This window comes from Passer montanus, unplaced genomic scaffold, assembly GCF_014805655.1.
Source record: "Passer montanus isolate IOZ18808 unplaced genomic scaffold, ASM1480565v1 scaffold75, whole genome shotgun sequence".
NCBI lineage: Eukaryota > Metazoa > Chordata > Aves > Passeriformes > Passeridae > Passer > Passer montanus.
The window spans coordinates 1,619,934-1,638,072 of NW_024372702.1; the positions used below are offsets into that span (position 1 = coordinate 1,619,934).

At 36.6% G+C, this 18,139-nt stretch overlaps 1 protein-coding gene across 14 annotated transcripts in view; it reads right to left on the minus strand.

Annotated features, from left to right (window-relative positions):
• LRRC4C (leucine rich repeat containing 4C) overlaps positions 1-18,139 on the minus strand; it is a 485,302-nt gene that overhangs the window by 22,789 nt on the left and 444,374 nt on the right. The window contains exon 9 of one of the 14 annotated variants that reach the window (XM_039731029.1): positions 1,207-1,805. The exons of the other annotated variants lie outside the window; for them this stretch is intronic. The gene's annotated coding sequence lies outside the window, so the exon portion shown is untranslated. The remainder of the gene's footprint in view (positions 1-1,206; positions 1,806-18,139) is intronic. 14 annotated transcript variants of the gene reach the window in all.

The window sequence follows — 18,139 nt, forward strand, 5'->3', positions numbered from 1 at the left end:
AGCCTTGTTTGAGGATAGTCACATGATCCATTAATTTGAAATCTAATTATGCTCTACTACTAAGCACAAATGCAGGGAACTGCATGTACCCAAGGAGACATTTCAATGAGCTTTCCTCTGTGGAATGTCTGCAATACCTAATTTTAAATCAGGACCCAAGATTTTGCCTTCACTGAAATGAAGCTAATCTCTGCACAGTGAACCAAAAGAGCATTCCCTTGATAGTGGTGTCTGTGTTGGGCCAGACACAAATATGAGCAAATTACATTCCAGTCCTGAGAATTACTCAAAATCTCCTTCTAATGTGTCTTGTTGAGTTGGCAAATATATGTTCCTATGTGACTAAAAACCCCTCTTAAAAAAAAAAGATATCTCAGTGTTTTAATTACATTAAATTTTTAGTTCTACTTTATCCTTTAGATTTAACAGCATAGGGAAACAAGTCCATCAACAGAGGAACAGATCTGTGTAGTCTGTCTAAAATTCACCCCAACTTTTCTAAGATGGATTCACATGGGAAACCTTCCTTTGTTGAAGACCTGTTTTTTTTTATAAAAAACCAGTTCTTATGGTGCAATCGGCACCCTTATATCATTAAAAAAATACTATAACTGCTGGATTGTCTCATTTGAAAACACATCCAGCAGCATAACAGAAATGTGCAGCTCACTGCAGCTGGGATTCAGCATGCACTAAGATGACCTCCTAAAACTCTGCATGATCAAAGATTTCATCAAAAAATTTGTCACCCATGGTTTTAGTCCTTCTGAAACCTTGAAAATCAAATTACGTTAAAGAGAACATTTTAGTCTTATTATCACTGCCAGCATAAACAATTCAATCAAAATGATCACAGCCAATAAAAATCAGCAAAGCTCACAGGTTTTAAAAATTACCTGATCACTAGCACAGGGAAATCACTATCAGTTTCTAAAAACAGCTGTGGATAGGCTGTGCTTTTATAACCCATTAAAGGTATCTTAATTTGTACAGTTATCAGGGTTCCACTATTTCACATTGGTCCTTCAGAGGAGCTTTATCTGAACACAGTGTTCCATACCAGCAGCCCTGCAATCAGCAATAAAATATAATGACCCAGTGTTAACAGCACAGTGTGCTAGTTTTAGCAGCATGTCAGTCAATGGTTTTGTTAGTTTGGCCAGGAAAATTCCAACTTGCCTGTAAATTCAAGTAGATAGAAAATACCTTTTTATCCAAGTCTGCTGCAGATGTCATCTCTGGCTCTCACTATATTTTTTCCCCAGACCAATTAAAGACAGCTTGTCATTATTGCTAAAGTATTCCTAAGTCCAGCTCCAGACACAGAAGGGAGTCCTGGCTTTATGGTTTGTTATGGAAGTAGCTGGGTTTTCAATTCCATGGGCACACAGAGCCAGTCAAATAAACGCTTCCCTTCTGCCACACACAGTTCTCCAGTTACATTGTTAGGTGCTTTCAGCTTCATTTGAAACATCAGGTACTGGTCATTGCTTAAAGCAAGATGCTGGATGTCATGGTTGTGTGACCGGATCCAATATGGTAAAATCTCTCCCTGCAGGAAGCAGACATCTCTCTAGATAACTGCGGCTGCTGCCGTGCCGATCACACTGCGGGCAGTGCCGTGTCTGCAGGGGGAATTTATGGGCACACACTGCAGGCAAGGGAGGCTGGAAAGCTGGGGGCAGAGCAGGCGGGCTGTGGAAACATCGTGGATGGCCAGCAGTCCCCATCGGGCTGTACCGCAGCAGAAAATGAGAGCGCGAGGGAGCTGCTGACAGCCCACACACTGGATGATGGGTTTCTTTCTGAAATGAGGAAAGTAAAACAACACTCAGCAGTGATGAAAAGACGTAAAAGAGCAGCCCTGAACTATCACTTCTTTCAGTGTTGCAGGGACTGGCTCTGTGCCCAAGGCAAAATTACATCTAAGCTCTCACATGCAGCTGAGCAGCTGAGAGGGAAATGGTGGTGTGTGCAGGGACTATCTGAGTTAAGTTCCCATTTCTAATTGATCCTAAAAGAAGCTGAAGATTCCAACTTCAGGATTCAGCCTAAATGTTATGAATGTCTCTTTTTTTGCAGCCTTGTGCAGCCAAACGTAGTGTTGTGAAGCGATACCAGGCTGTCCCTATAGGACATGTAAAATCCTTATTCAGGAAAGCTGCAGCTCTCAGAAACAGTTCCCCAGTGCTGCGCCCTCACATCTGTGCTCCACTAAAACCAAGGAACCTCTATAAACGCTGATGGCCTCCCCAGAAAAGCAGCTGGTCTCTGCTATTCACCAAGAGGTATCGCTATGGTGGTGGTTTGTCTAGATCTAAATGTGGGGGTCAATGGGTGTTTGCTGGTATTGCAAATATCTCAATATGTTTAAACACACAACCTTACTGAACTGAATAAGAGTGACAAAGCCCTGCAATTCACAGCAAACATTGATATATTTATTGAGATGAATTTAAAAGAAATTACACACAGGTTATTTTATAACTGCCATCTGTCAAGGAATTCTATATTTTTCTGCTAGAGCACTTGTACTGCCCACTCTCAGGGATGGGAAAAATGGAAGAAAATAATCTCTAGGTTGAGCCAGTAAGGCAGTTCCTCAACTGTCTCCCTGCTTATGAGGGGACATATGAGTGAAGCCACAGATGAGCCAGCTCCAAGACAGACGGCTATTTCATTTTTTAAATTATGAACAACAGATAACATTGCCAGCCATCTAAAGCCATGTTGTTAGCTGTTCTTTATGCTGAGTTAGGGTCACTGCCTGTGAAATCAGCTTGTCTGAGAATAATCAACATACTGTTCTCAACTATTTCCAGGGGAAACAGAGCTGGTTTTGTTTTCTGTCATTTCAAGTTTAATACTCTCTTCTTAATCTGAGTTTTAAAGGATCTCACAGAAGTGTCAACTCTCTGTTGCTTGATGAAGGAATTTCATTAGTCTAAGGTGACATTTTAGATTTTGTTTAAATCATTTCTAGTGTTATTGCATCCTGCAGAGAAGGATTCTTTTAAATCACCAACACATTGCTGTGCACAGTAGAGACCTCCCTTGGCAGGATATGAAAGAAAAATCACGTACTGATAGCTATTCATACTCTAAAAGTGGGCAGAGAGTAATGAGGAAAAAGGCAGTCAGAGAAACTCTGAGCATGGACAATTTTTTGCAGAAAGAGTAATTAGAGGACAAGGCATGTTCCAAAGTTCTTGATGAAAAGCTTTTCTCATAAAGAAGCAATTAAAACTCCCGTGACCACAGTTCAAAAATAAATCCATGGCATTTCCTTCTGCACCACACTTAAAACTAAGTATGTATATGCATAAGGATAAAACATGAGTGAATGCATTGCAACTTCATTTGCATCAGCAACATCCTTTAAAAAGAATTAGAAATATTCAGCAAAATATGTTATACAAGAAATGCAGAAAACTATCATAAAATTCTTAAGACCACAGCTGTCAAAGTCTGTCTCTATATTTTCCAACTTACATAGCATTTTTACAAATTTACACTTACCCCAGCTAGCTTGACTTAATTAAAATCAATGCCCAGTTCCAAAATATTATGCTATTAATTGTTCTAAAGCTGACTTTTCAAAAGCAAACTCAAATGCCTGAATATAACATGCTCAAAATGTATTTTAAAGTTGTTTTATTGGTGGTGGCTACAAATAAGATTTAAGCATTCAAAAAAGGTAGCAAGATACAGAAATTATTACAAAACTATTTTTTATATCTCCTAGTTCCCTGTCTTTTCAGCGCAAAGACAAAGCATTTTTAAATTACTTGTTTTAATAGATCTCTCTAAAGCTTAAGATATGTCTAAAATGTATTTTTCTCTTACATACAAAAAATAATTTTTGTTTATTAGAAAGATCTTGAAGAGCAATGTCAACCTCAAGAATGCGATTATCAAAGCCATTTGACACGCATTTAAATTTGTGTTCTTTAGTTGTTTATATTTTCCTTTAAATAAACAACTATTACAGGAATGTGCTGTCAACAGAAAATTTAATTTAAACACAGGGGATTATTTGCCTCTCTTTCACTTTTTTTTCTTTATATTTTAAAATTTTCCTGCAAATCTCTGATCACAAATAGCAGCACTATGTTGGCACATGAACTGCAGAAACAAAACCTTATTGGTGTTTATTCATTGTCTGCACTGCAGAGTGCAAAGCACACATGCATTAGCTGTAAAAATTCTGTCTGCTTTAATAATTTATGCTATTATTAGTAACACTGTGTGAGCAGGCATATTTCCCAGGATTCTCTACACACAAAACAGAGTTCAAAATTCATGTATGTTCTGTGGTTAGGCTTTATTATTGCATGAAAAGTAATAAATTAGCTTAACAATTAAAAATATGAATGTTTCTATATAGACCTCCTCAAACTCAGCTGCTGGTATTTGTCCTTTCTCAGGATGCCTTAAGCTTTTCTTTTTAACAGAGCCATTCCTACTTCTATTTAGGTCATGATAATGAGTTACCTGCTTTGGTGAGTCATTGTGCTGCTATTGACAATTCTTACTGTTTATAATGAGGTATGATTTTTAATGTCAAATTATTTTACCATCCTACAGTCAGATATGATACTTTCTGCTCTTTAAAATTACTACTGGCCACAGGTATATATTGGAATTTGCTGCAGAAATTGCTACAGTGCATGTGTAAATATCCACTGTTTTTTTCTTGTTTTAATAAAATAAAGCCAGACTTCCCTGAGAGTTAATGGTCACCTCCCAGATTTGATTTTATGCTTAGTGGGCTGAATAATAAGACTGGTCAGGAGTTTTGCAAGACACTTTTTTTTCACAAAATCCTTTGCAATAAAACAAATTTGTCAGAGCTTCCAGTGGAGTGGGAAGTCCAGAAAGCGTGTCAGCCCTGTTTAGAGATATTATCTAAGACCGTCTCTCTGCCTGCTGTGGAGTGAGGTACCTGGTGATCCTGGAGCTTGTTCCTTTGAAGTTCTGTCTTAACCTAAATCTCCAAAATTCTTGTTGCCCATCTTTGCACCTAAGCTTATGTAAGAAGGAACACAGGTTTCCAGAGCATCTCTGGAACCTTAATGTTTTAGTTATTTTTCTCACTTTAGTTTGCTTGAAACAGTTTCTCAGACTTCCTAGCACACAGAGAATTTGTGAAGTTTATTCTGCAATTCTTTTTTTTTCTCTTATTATTTATTTTTGAGGTAAAGACTTTCATCATCTATACCGTTTTACTGCAGAAAGAGGTAGCACATGTAGGAAGAGCAGGATGGTCAGAAGATGTTAAGGACAATTTAGATAAATGCATTCTGTAATGCAGGAAAACAGCTGTGCAGAGGAGGACTGTGATGTGATAGTGGTTAATTCTACAAAAAACAATTTTCTAGGAGTCAAAAAAGCATATTAACATCAGGAATTATTAGGGGAAAAGATAGAAAATAATACCACAGAGGGCTGTGCAAATCTTCAGAAGGGCCTTGACAGGCTGGAGAGATGGGCAGAGAGGGACCTTCTGAAATTCAACAAAGGCAGGCGCAGGTCCTGCTCCTGGGGAGGAACAACCCCCTGCACCAGCACAGGCTGGGGGCTGAGCTCTTGGGAAGCAGCTCTGTGGAGAAGGACCTGGGGGTCCTGCTGGAAAACAAGCTGTCCATGACCTGCAGTGCCCTTGCGGCCAAGAAGGCCATGAAATCCTGAGGCACATTAAAAAGAGCATTGCCAGCAGGCTGGGAGAGGTGATCTGCTCATCTGCTGAGGCCCTGGTGAGGCCTCACCTGGGGCACTGTGTCCAGGTTTTGCTGCATCTCTCTATACAAGCATTAGAAAATAAAAAGTATATGCATCACAACACAAAAATAATATTTTTTTTTCAGAAGGAGGTAGTTATCCAGATATGGATACCAAGCAATTTTTTGTAAGAGTAAACCAATATGAATTATTAAATATAAATCTACTCCAGTCTCAGAAACTAATCTGAAGTGGAAAGAGTAGGACACTGACAAATACATAGCTAGGGAAGAAGTAAAAACAGTTGACAAGCTCTAGGTCTTTAGCATGTTCATATAATTCCTTATAGAAAAAAGATACCTGGGCCAGTATTACCACCCTTATATTGTGGCATTCACATTGTTAAAAGCAGTTAGCCAGGTCACCTTGCATCAAAAACTGATGCAAGGAGACAAGCTAGCACAATGACAAACTATCAAGAGTATCACAAAAATAACATTCCAACAAGGTTTTAAATTTAAAATCCTAGAGAGTAAATAAATACATTATTATTATCATCATCATCATCATCATTATTATTATTTTGTTCTTTTCCTATAATCTTCCCTGTATATCTACTGTGTGCCACTACAGGAAAAATATACTGAAATACATGGACCTTTAGTCTGACTTGAAAAGACCATTCTTGTGTTCCTGTTAGGTAGTTGGAGACCAGAGGTATTAACAATTCCATGCATTATAAGAAATATGTTGTTCAGATGTTTCAAAGGACTAATTGTCCTAAGTGAGAGACCTACAGAAACAAAAAAGGGAGTAGGGCATTGATATAAGAAGACAAGAGAAAGAATAAACAAAAAAATTACTTCGTTAGACATGCGGATGTTTACAATTTTGTTTTTCTGCATGAATTTCGGACTTAAATATGAAAACAAGTGTATGACTAAAGCCGAAAAAAGAAAATGCAGAACACATCCCACAAAGCGTGAATGATGTTGAAGAAAAAAAATCTCTTAAATACATTGATGGTAGTTAGAGCCAAGAGAAGATAATTACCCCTGTTCTTATTGGATTGATATCTGCATTTGGAGTGGGATGTTTTAATGCTGTCAGTATCAGCTAGTTACATTTATGATTTCCTTAAGTCCAATATTTAAAAAAAAAATAAGAATCACAAACTTCAAGATGCTTCTCTTAATTCAAGCAGTGTATAAATTTGTTGGGCCAGTGGAGGTGTTTTACAATAACAAAGCAAAGTAATAAACAATTCTATAAATGGGCTAGAAGTCTGAAAGAAAAATTATATCAAGTATTTCCAGTGGAACTCTACTAGACAAAACACCATGCTCTACCACAGTACAAACAAAATACCTAAGTAATGACAGGATTCCTCACTATTTACCAGGAATGCAGACAGAAATACTTCATTTTCCTGGTTTTGAACAGCTTACATACTGCCAATGTTACACAGTAAAATTAGATGAATAGAAAACAGTGAATTTCTTTCCCTGCTAAGTGGGCTTCAAAGTTAACACTCATGACAAGAAAGCACAACAAACAGAAATATTTGACACAAGAATGCTATAGACACATATATTCCAACATGTGGACACATTTGCATGCACACACACAAATTCTTGTTTCTCATTCCCACACCTTCTAGATTGTTTCTACCCCCTAAATCACTTTGGAAAAAAAAAAAATCATGCTTTGGACCTTGATTATGCATTTGTGCAAAATTTTGGTGCCAGCAGTAGAATTTGATCAGTTTTTGGATCCTTGATATACTATAGCTATTAAAGAATTGACATGTTAATTGCCACTGCAACTTATTTTGCATTAAATACTAATTCTTTACTTATACCCCTAGATTCAATATGGTAGAACATCTTCCAAATGAAGAAGCTGAAATTGTAAAGCACAAATACAGAAGCAAAGCAAAACCTAAAGATATGGAGAGAAGCCAATCCCTGAAAATAATTAACTATTTTCCCCTACCATTTATTTTTATTGCGTGGTATATTGTGGCCTGCTCATAATCTCACAAGCCAAGATCAACCTTGATACATCCTTATTCCAAATTCCACATATTCAACACAGTTGAGTCAATTTCTGGTTTTCTGAAGGCAAACTTCCTTCTCTTTCCATCCCACTGTGTCAGAATTTTGCAAGTAAATATTTTCTGGTAAATGGTCATGGGATTTTTAGTTTCAGTTGGGTTGGGTTTTTGTCTCATTTTTGGTTGTTTACCTACTACTGTTCATTACAAACTCAGGAGCATATTATGACAGTGCTACATAAGCATTAAACTTCATTAAATTTTGACTCAGTAACTGTGGTGTTAGAGAAACCAATGATGTGGGAGCAAGGACACTTTCAAATATCTTTCCTGTGTTCATCATAGACATAATCAAATGATAACTCAGTGGAAAACCTTGGAGTTTACATTCATTGAACTCAATGTCTTCTATGTTTTAGAGTTCAAAGTAATTTCAGTTTCATGCTCCAGAGTCATGTAGGCATTTTTGTGCACTCACATTTTAATTACATTGGTTTCTCCTCTTTTCTTGCTCAAGGATCTGTCACTAAGATTAAAATTGTTTTTCTAAGCACATCTAAGCAAGAAGGTGACTTTAGGGTTCATTATCTAATTGATCAAACAACCTGCTAATTAAATGTATCTGGGCCTAATCAAAGTAGAGACATAATGCAGCAACACAGTGAAACTGTCAGCAAGGTGTGCGAGACTCACACCATCAAGGCGAATGGAGCTCACTCTGCTGCTTAATTACATTAAAGCTAAGATTTTCCAGGGAGCCTAGCCGAGAGAATTGGCTGTGTATCTTATGTTACCCTGGATATGTAAGACTGTGGTTTGGAAGTGCCTGAGTCTTAGCAATAAGCTCTGCTTCACATGACTGCTCTTGCCAAGCTTGCTCAGCTCCTACAGTCTTGACTCAGCACATTTGAGGCTAGTGTAAAGTGTGGGCTGAATGACATAAGTGAACGGTCTCCTTCATTGTTCCACAGTCAAGGCCAGACATATAGGTTTGCTATATCTCCAGCCTTCAATAAACACCCTTGTTTCTAGTGTTTAAAAGTAATGAGCTGCAATGAGATTTACACAAACTGCCTTGTGCTCTCCCTTAACTCTAAAGCCAGTAGTATTTTCTTTTTCATTAAGGCCTATCCCCATTCTGAAATAAAAACAAGTAGCTGACTAATATCTATAAATCTGCTAATGGCAATGACTCATTTAAAAAGAAAAGGAGATCAGGGAAAACCCTACACTTTTTCCTACTATAAGAAAAAACAGCAACTGTATCCTTTGAGTAAAGATTTAACAGTCTAGATTGACAACATGGGTTGGAGACACATTAAGATATTCTTAGATCTAGCTGAATAATAGGTAGGTCTTACTGACTGAAGGCTGTTCAATCAAGGCTAATGTGTACTTTGCTCTTAATGTTTAGGAAAAGGTGAACTATATTTTTCTTCATAGGTACTGCATTTATTGCAGTAACATCTGGAAGTGCAAATCATGGTGGTAATGCTGTGAGACTCTTACCCCAAAATTGACCTTAAAAGTGAGGACAGAGGCAAGAGTATTTGTCTAACCCTATGAAAAAACATCAAGAGCACATTTATGACCCAAGCTCTCTAGCATCAGTCTTCTGCTCGAACTTGCAGGCAAAACTCCAGTTGTTTAATGATGTGGATAAAAACTCTAAAGCATGGCACTGCCTGGTGTCACTCCTGGTTAGTGACCAGTTGTACACTGCTGCAGTATACATTGCTCTGGAGTCAGCACAGTTTCCCCATTATTTTATAGAGTGGCATCTTCAAAATGGAAGAAATTAGCTGCTAATTATGATCATACACTGCTGCCAAATATCCCCTAATTTTTTGAGTATTTTCAAACTTCTCAGTACTTCTCAGGGAAAGATACATAGCAATAACCTCCAACAGAGAGAAATATCTTCTGCCAAAGAGGACATTTGCAGCCATTTGCCTGGGTAGAATAGAAATCTCCAGTTATAATTAATATAGAAGTGTTTCCACAAGTCCAAGGATAATGGTTCTCACACTGTGCCTCTGAAGCCAAACCCAGAATGAGATAATACGGTTTTATAAGCCTGAAATAAATAAAAGCAGGTTCCAAAGTAAAGCTCTAATGAAATTTACTTGTGTCAATAGAATAGGAGGTAAGGATAGAAGAATAAAAGAAAAATTAAAAACCTGTTTTTAAATCTGTTTTTAAAAAGATTTTGCAGCCAAGCCAGACTTCAGGAGCTCTAACCGTAATTATATTCAGAAACATTGTAATTGTTCCTGGGAAACATCAGCTGGTTTTAAACCACCTTCCTTCTGAGATAAGTTCAATATGTTTACTACTAACTCCCCAAACTCAACTGACATACTCTGATTTGAATCGTAACCAGTAGCCACTGTATCTGAGTTTCCTGTCAAATTCAATGTCATTCATAAGCTCCAAGGGCTGTTACAGCAACAGAAATTGCAACATAACCCTTCTAATTGAAAGCATTTTAGTAAACAACAAAAAATTTGATGGAAAGGTCATGTGCATGTCAGGAAGAAAGCATGCACATATAGTAATATAAGTTTGAATATGTTATGAACTAACATATTAAAGTCCAGTTTTGTTATCAAAGAAATTTCATATCTGACTTGAAGTTTTCAGAGGCAGAAGGCAATTAATCATCAGTGCTACTCAATTCCCAGCAGTCCTTTCAGTTCTTTAGTTCCTTAGTTTTACTTTTGAGTTATTTGTACAAGGAGATAAACCAACTGGTTTAGCAATCAAAAAAAGCAACCAAAAAACCCCAAACCAATCACCCAAACCCAAACCCCATTTCTTAATAAGTATTGGCAAAAAAGCTTCAAAAAATGAAAATCTTGCAGCTTTTCTCTTGGTAATAGCCTAGCAAAAAAAATAAGTATTAGTACAGAGACAGCAGTTGCCTGCTGTTTCAAAAGTTTAGTACAACTAGAAATTTCACTACTAGATGGTGTCAAGGACACAGATTTGGGAAAGGAGCTTCATTGGATAAATCTCTAAAATTTTCATGTTTTTAGACTGGGAGAAGCTGAGGGGCCTGATGCAGATTCAGCCAAAGGACTCTGAGAATTTGTCTTTGCTTCACAATTAGGGCAGTCAAGGAAAATTCAAGGAATTGGAAAGGCATGTAAAATAGGCAGTAACACCAACATTAAGAGTCAAACAACAGTCTTCACACCCTAGAACCTGAACTACCACTTTAGCAAGAGCAATGGCTTAACTTTCTAATGTTTTGCTATATATGAGACAGAGGAATCATCACCGTTTTTCTGAATTCTCTAGTGTGCTACTGTAGGCAATCAGCAACTTTGCTTGTCACAGGAACCTCTTTTGCAGTGTTTAAAATCTCAAGAGTTCATTGGGAAAAAAAACAAAAACACAAAGAGAAATATAAAATTTTCTCATTTTGATTACAAAGGATTGCCATTTCGAGGTTTCTATCTCCCTAGAGGCTTCTAGAACTGAATTTTTTAAGTTTCCTTCCAGAGATTTTCTAAGAGAAAAAGCATTTAATTATCAAGTACTCCATAAATATGCTATTTATAATATTACCTTATACAGAGTGAAAAAGGATTAAAAAAAAAAAAAGACAGATAATATAGGGTGGCAACTAGCAAAAATGAAGTCTGAGCAGTCTCATTGAAGCCAAAAACTTACCAAAGTCATTGTCTAATTAAAATGACTTTTGATTTGACTTTTTCTAGACTTCCAATAACATATAGGAAATCAAGAAGGCAAGAGCAGGAGATTTGTTTCTTGCTCACACTCTGTGTCTCTGCCAAAATGTCACCTTCCTTCCTGTTATGAAAAGAGATATCTAGCCCTGAAATTCTGTCTTTATTACATGTTACAGCATTCAAGTGAGCACAGGTATTTATTGCAGCAACATGGCAAATGTCTAGCAGCCTGCAAGTACACAGAAAAAAACCATTTACAGGAGCAAGGCAATCCTCCTTACACTCTGCTACTGAAATGTGGGCACTGCAGCAGAACATTAATAGTCATATTTTAAAACATCTGGAGGATGTTACAAAGGAAAATAACAATAGGAGTTCCTGGAGGTTGGAGGAAACACCTAAGGGATGGAAATAACACATTGTGATTTCAAAATTATTTACTTGGATGTTTTTTTTGAAGGAGTCATTGCCTCTCCTCTTTCTAGCCAAAGTGGACCTCAAACAGAGAAAGGTGGGATGCCTTGGCACAGGCACATCAGTGGCAAAACAGGGAGAATTCAGATCTCTGAATTCAGCTCGATTACAGCTTGATTTATTTCCTCTACAGCAGATTCATTATTTACTACATGAGGAGTTGATTTATCCAGATCAGTGAATACTAGGACTCATCTTATTCCAGCAACCTGCATTTTACATTTCTTCACAGTTTTAATAAACACAGCAAAATGCTCAGCCAAACAAGAATAGTTTTCTTTCCTTTCAAAAAGCAAATGATCCTTGCATGATTTGCAGTTGCTGTATTAATTATAAAAAAAAAAATCTATTTACTTATGATTTTTCTAAGCTACTCCAAAAGTAAAACCATTTAAATGTTGATTTAGTTTCAGTGCCCAAGAGAACTGCCCCCAAGGAATCCCAGCCACTGAATCACTTGAAAACGCCCTTGTAAATTAGCAAGCATTGCACAAACACTGCTGGCAAATTCAATCATTTCTGTGTCATGCTGCATTGTTATCTCCTGCTCACTTAGAGAGCTGAAGTTCATTCTGCCTTGATTCCATGTAGGCTAGTGAGATGATACGAATGACTTTGGTTAAGTAGCACTGACTCTATTAATATTTAAACACAGAGAATAATAAAACCAGAGGAGAAAGACTTAGAAATTAAACTACCAATTGCATGGTGCTTCTTCAAGTTCTCTGTTTTTTAATATCCATCATCTCCTCAACAGTATTTTTCCATTTTAAATATTCCTTTGTATTTAATGTAGAGCTATTAGAAGAAAGAAATGCAAAAGATCAAGGTTCAAGCTACAGTATTTCTAATGTCTCTCAATCCCTATGGGCTTTCACAGAATTTACCAGGGTCAGAATTTTGAAAAGAGATGCTATTGCCTGAGCCCAGACATCAGCACCTTTTAGAGATGTTGTTATATAAGCATTTTCTGCAATCAGAGCCTTGATACAATAAAATCAATCTTTTGTTTATTCTTTAACTGATTGCTTCCTAAATTACAGGAAACTGAGAAAAATATTCAAAAGTTCACTATCACATATATCCCTCCAACAACAAAGGCAACAACAATGTGTGAAACTACCATATGAACCCCATACCAAAAGCAATTCTTACTATATTTCTACTATAAAACTCCTGCCAGTAGCACTTTTTTAGTTGAGGCTATATAGATAAAGGATAAAAATCTAGACTTTAGAATGTATTCTCATCTGTTATAAAATGCTTCCTAAATTTTAGATTTCATTAATTCATACTTATTTCGATGATGTTATAAACTTATTTCAGTGTTTTATACAGTTGCATAAGAAAATATTTAAAATTACTGAGATATTATAGCAAATTAAATATAAATACAGAAAAAAAGACTATGTTCTGCTTGTTCTGAGTTTTTTTCCCAAGACTAAGAGACAGTTCAAAATTTTATTAAAAAAAAAAGAAACCTGCTTCATGACTTTTCATCAGGGTTAAAAATGTTAACTTTCAGTGGAGCAGTGAGGATATAATTAAAGTTTGCAGATGCTGTGTTTCCAATATTTGTAAAAGAGTGTGAAAGATATGAAGAAAAATTCTTATTGTAGTATTACAAGTGTATTATCTGACAGTCTATTAATATTTTCCCCATTTTATTGCCTAAACTCAAGTAATGCTAATATTGTTCTCAGGCATACTACAACGGTTCTGCCTATTCTGTTCTTTTACTTTTATAAAATCACATAAATTGGTGTCAACTATATTTGTATAGATTAATATTATTTAATCCTTTCTCGACCAATAAATAGAAGTGATTAAGCAATAGTTGGGTAAAGAACTATCGTCTCAGTTGTCTGCCCCTCCTACAGCTAATATTTCAGCTTTAATAAAGTTAGTCACCTTGCATTAGATATAACAGTGCCAAACAAATTGTCAGTGCTTCCAATAACTTGGCAATTTTCTGAAAAGCCACTTCAGCTTTTAAATTGTCCTAGTTCTTCATGCTCATCAACTTGCTACAGGAATAATTTGAAAATAAGGTGATTTAGAAGTCTAAATAAGGTATAAACAAAATGCAGTATTTTGCTCTACCACAGGATGAGGATACCATTCTTGGATCCTGATCCTAAAACTACTTAATACAACCACATTCTTACTTATGTATGAGATGTACTTACATCATGACATAAGATTCTTGTCACATATGAAACTGATTTTAATATAGAAAGGAAATTGAAATGGACAATTTGCTGCAGAAGTGCTCCCATATGTATCTCATGAAGTTTAACAAGGCCAAGTGGAAGTTCCTGCACCTGCGTTAGGGCAAGCCCTGATGTCAATGCATGCTGGGGGATGAAAGGACTGAGACCAGCCCTGCTGAGAAGGGCAGAGGCTACTGGTGGATGAAAAGCTGAACAAGACCCAGCAATGTGTGCTTGCATCCCAGAAAGCCAGACACATATCCTGGGCTGCATCCAAAGCAGTGTGGTCAGCAGGGCAAGGGAGGAGATTCTGCCCCTCTGCTTGCTCTGGTGAGACCCCACCTGCCCTGCTGTGGGGTAATATTTCATGGTACCAAACAGTAATAATAGTCCACATGTTCAGGCCTCTTTAAGACTCTCAGTGCAGGATATATCCCTCACCTGTAAGCAGCACATTTTCACTGCATGCATCTAAACTGCAGACAAGGTTGAAAGGAAAATAATCTACATTTTTCAAGAGGCTTATTTTAGAATGAAGGACTCCGGTGATTCATATGGAGTATGAATAATAAATCTTTAAAATTCTCTTTGATACATCTATGCACAAGAAACAATCATTACTTAGAGGTGCATCTGAGAAGCAAAAAGAACTTAGTTATGACCCACAAAGGGAAGCTCTATGTGTGGGGGGAATAAAAAGAAGTAGCATTCCCAAATCTATATGATATTGGGCTGAAACACAGGAAACAAAATAAACTTATTGCTATGACTATTTCATATTTATAAAGCACCTGATAAATGGGAACTTCAAAAGGTTTTTCAAAGGATTCATTAATTAGATCACAATAATCCAGTGAATTAAGTTTACGGTATTAATTTTAAACACCATTAAATTTAGGCAGCTTAAGTGACATACCCAAGAGTGTATATACAAAACAGTAGTAAATGAACAAACTGAGCCCCTCAATTCCCTTGAAGACTATGGGATGAGACTTCAAATTTCTTTTATGAACAAGACAGTAAGAAGAAATATATATTCTATCCATGAAAGAGGGTTTTGACTGTCACAGATTTAAAAGTAAGTGAAATAAAGGATCAAAACTCAATGAGCAGCAATGAGCATACTGAGCCTGGAAAACATGGAAAATAAATACTAAGTTTTTCATCTGAAGTGAGATTTAATTATCAACTGAGACAACAGCCTAATGTGAACTGCCATTTTCATAGCAGAAATTTGCTAGATATCCACCTGATCACAAGAGGTAAAATGCGGTGGAGATGATAACTGAAATGCAAAACATGCAGATAAAAAGATGGCAGAGGTTGCAATCAATGGGGGATTTCAACAGCTGCCCAGAGAAGTGCTGGAATCCATTACAGTGGATTAAGAAATGTCACCAGTGAAGCAAGCAGTCAGACTCAGTTTACAGTAGTTTGGAATAGAGAAGAGATCATGTTTCATTAGGATTATTCCTGTTTCCTTTTAAGATAGTTCCCAGAATATCATGGAAGAAGCGATACAGTGATATAGTTCCAATTTTCACAACTTGTCAGGTTTCTTCTATGCACGCACCACTGTCATTTCAAATACTTATCCACAGCATATATTTCTGCTGCAGTTTTGCTTGCAGCAATGTAACTGCATCGCCCACACTACATATATCACTTAAGAAAGCAGCTAAAATTTTAAAATTATGAATCTCTAAAACTTGATTACCACAATATAGATGCCTATCTTGCTTTCTTCTGCTTGCCATCTTTCTCATTCTTTTCAGTTCTAGATATTCACCATTGATTACCTCTTACTTATTGTCCACACAAGTATGGTCATAGTTCCTCTTCAATGCACCACACTCTTTGAAGACATGCATTAAAGCAAGCTGCCACTAAGACAATAATATCAAATCAAAGTTTCCACATTAGGTTTTCTGGTTTCCTCCAAAAGAAAAAAAGGCAAATCACAGTATTTTTAAATACTACCTTTTATCTTTTCACCATTCATCTTAGAGGCTCTAGCTCCTCAATAGCCAGCTTTTTGCATGTGAGGGTCATGAGTAAAGCAGCATGACTAATTAATTTCTCAATTATGTACATGTCCAGGTATTTTCTGAGCTCAGAATGTAATAGGCACTATACCCAGAGAGAGTGAAATGCATTTGCAAAGATTATTTGAAAATAATTTTCTATCATCTTGGTTTCAAAATGCAGCTAGTTTTTCCTCTTACACTTATAATATGCCAAATATTTAAGCCTTCAGACATAAAAGTTAAAATTGCAGCACTATGCTAGAGATCCAAATATTGGAAAGCAGTGGTCACCCCAAAAGCCTCACAACTTGAAACAGAACATAAAAGCACTTAGTCCCTCACAGTATCAGTTATTACTTGAAGTGGTACAATAAAACTTCTGGGAATGCTCGGGGGTTCATAATAAGCAGGTATTTAACAAAAAAACACATGAACTGCAGTCAAAAGATGAGGGATGTGTTGGAGTGGTACAATGCCCTGCAGGAGCCAACTTTGGTCTAAGGTTTAAACTTTCTGTCTGATTTTCTTGGGCTTCTCTCCTGTTCTCTCTATGTTATATTGGAACACTTTCCACATCATAAGGATTGTAGTAGCCAAAATTGTCAAATTCATTTGTTATATGAGCATATTATGTGAATGAACACAATGACAAAAAAAGAAACCAGGAAATAAAATATAAGAAAAGAAGAATCCCTTGTATGCTTTAGAATGGAAAAGGTAAATACTGCATGATTGAACTAATTTCAAAATCTAGTCACATCATGTAAGTATCAAATTTTATCCTGCTATAAACTTGAAAAAACAGTAAATGATTTTAAAAAATCAGAAAATTATTTTATTTCATCATACCAAGCCCACACTCTGATATTGAGGAATGTCTTGCAGCACCTGAAAAAGCTTAAAATTTACTAATAATTTACTTTGATAAGCAATAACAGCAAGAACATTTGAGATGAAGCCAGATTGGGATCAGCTCCAAAAAAGATGATGAGAAAAAAATTAAGCATGCTTTTAAGTCTATATCCCTTAGTGGATAATATAAGTAAAAACAAAGCAAAGCAAACCAACCAACCTACAAAAATTAAAATAAAATTAAAAAAAAAATAAGGGAGAAACTGCAGTCTTTTTTGTTCACTCATGGGGAAGAATACCCATTCTTTGTAAGTGTTACGATCCCAAAATCTAGATTGGAAATCAAGCCAAACAGTTTTCAGCACCTTACATCATCCTCCCCAAATATTAAATTCCTGACAAGTCACAATCCTTACAGTGGAACAGGAGCCAGCTCTTCCTGTAACAACACAGGTTTGGCACAATTTTATGCAACATATATCCCTGTCACTAAAACAGGCTGTAAAGATAGCTAAGAGCAAAAACTAGGTAAGAAGGCACCATCTTTATGTCATCACTTGTCATTCCTTGTCCTGAGGTTTTGTCTGATTTGCCTCACATGCTTGGCTCCTACCTACTTGTGCCAGTTAACTTGAACTGCTTAACAAGTTCTGTGCATGCATGTCTTCACATTCCTGCCATAAATCTCCTAGTAATACCAATACTCCATGTTGCATTTCTCCTGATTGTGTTCCAAAGGAGCAGAGGCATAAGAGAAGAGCAGATGACACATTTTATCCACAGAAAGGTGACATCTGAGACCAAGTAGGGCACCAGATTAGCATGGTTTTCTCTGACTGTGAGTCATAAATCCCTTGAAGGTCACACAAAGGTTAAAAAGAGAGCTATCAGTGAGCAACAGCTCAGTCCCTGCAGGGCTGTGAAATAAGAGACACTATTATTACTTACTCCAATTTTTACACTTCCCAGAAAACTCAAATTACCTTTAATTGCTGGAAACAGTTCAGCTCCTCTAAAATGAAGAAGTCAATAAGTGCAGTTGTTTTTTACTCTCCTGTCCTGGGGGGATTTGTTAATACTGATTAGCGGAGATCACGC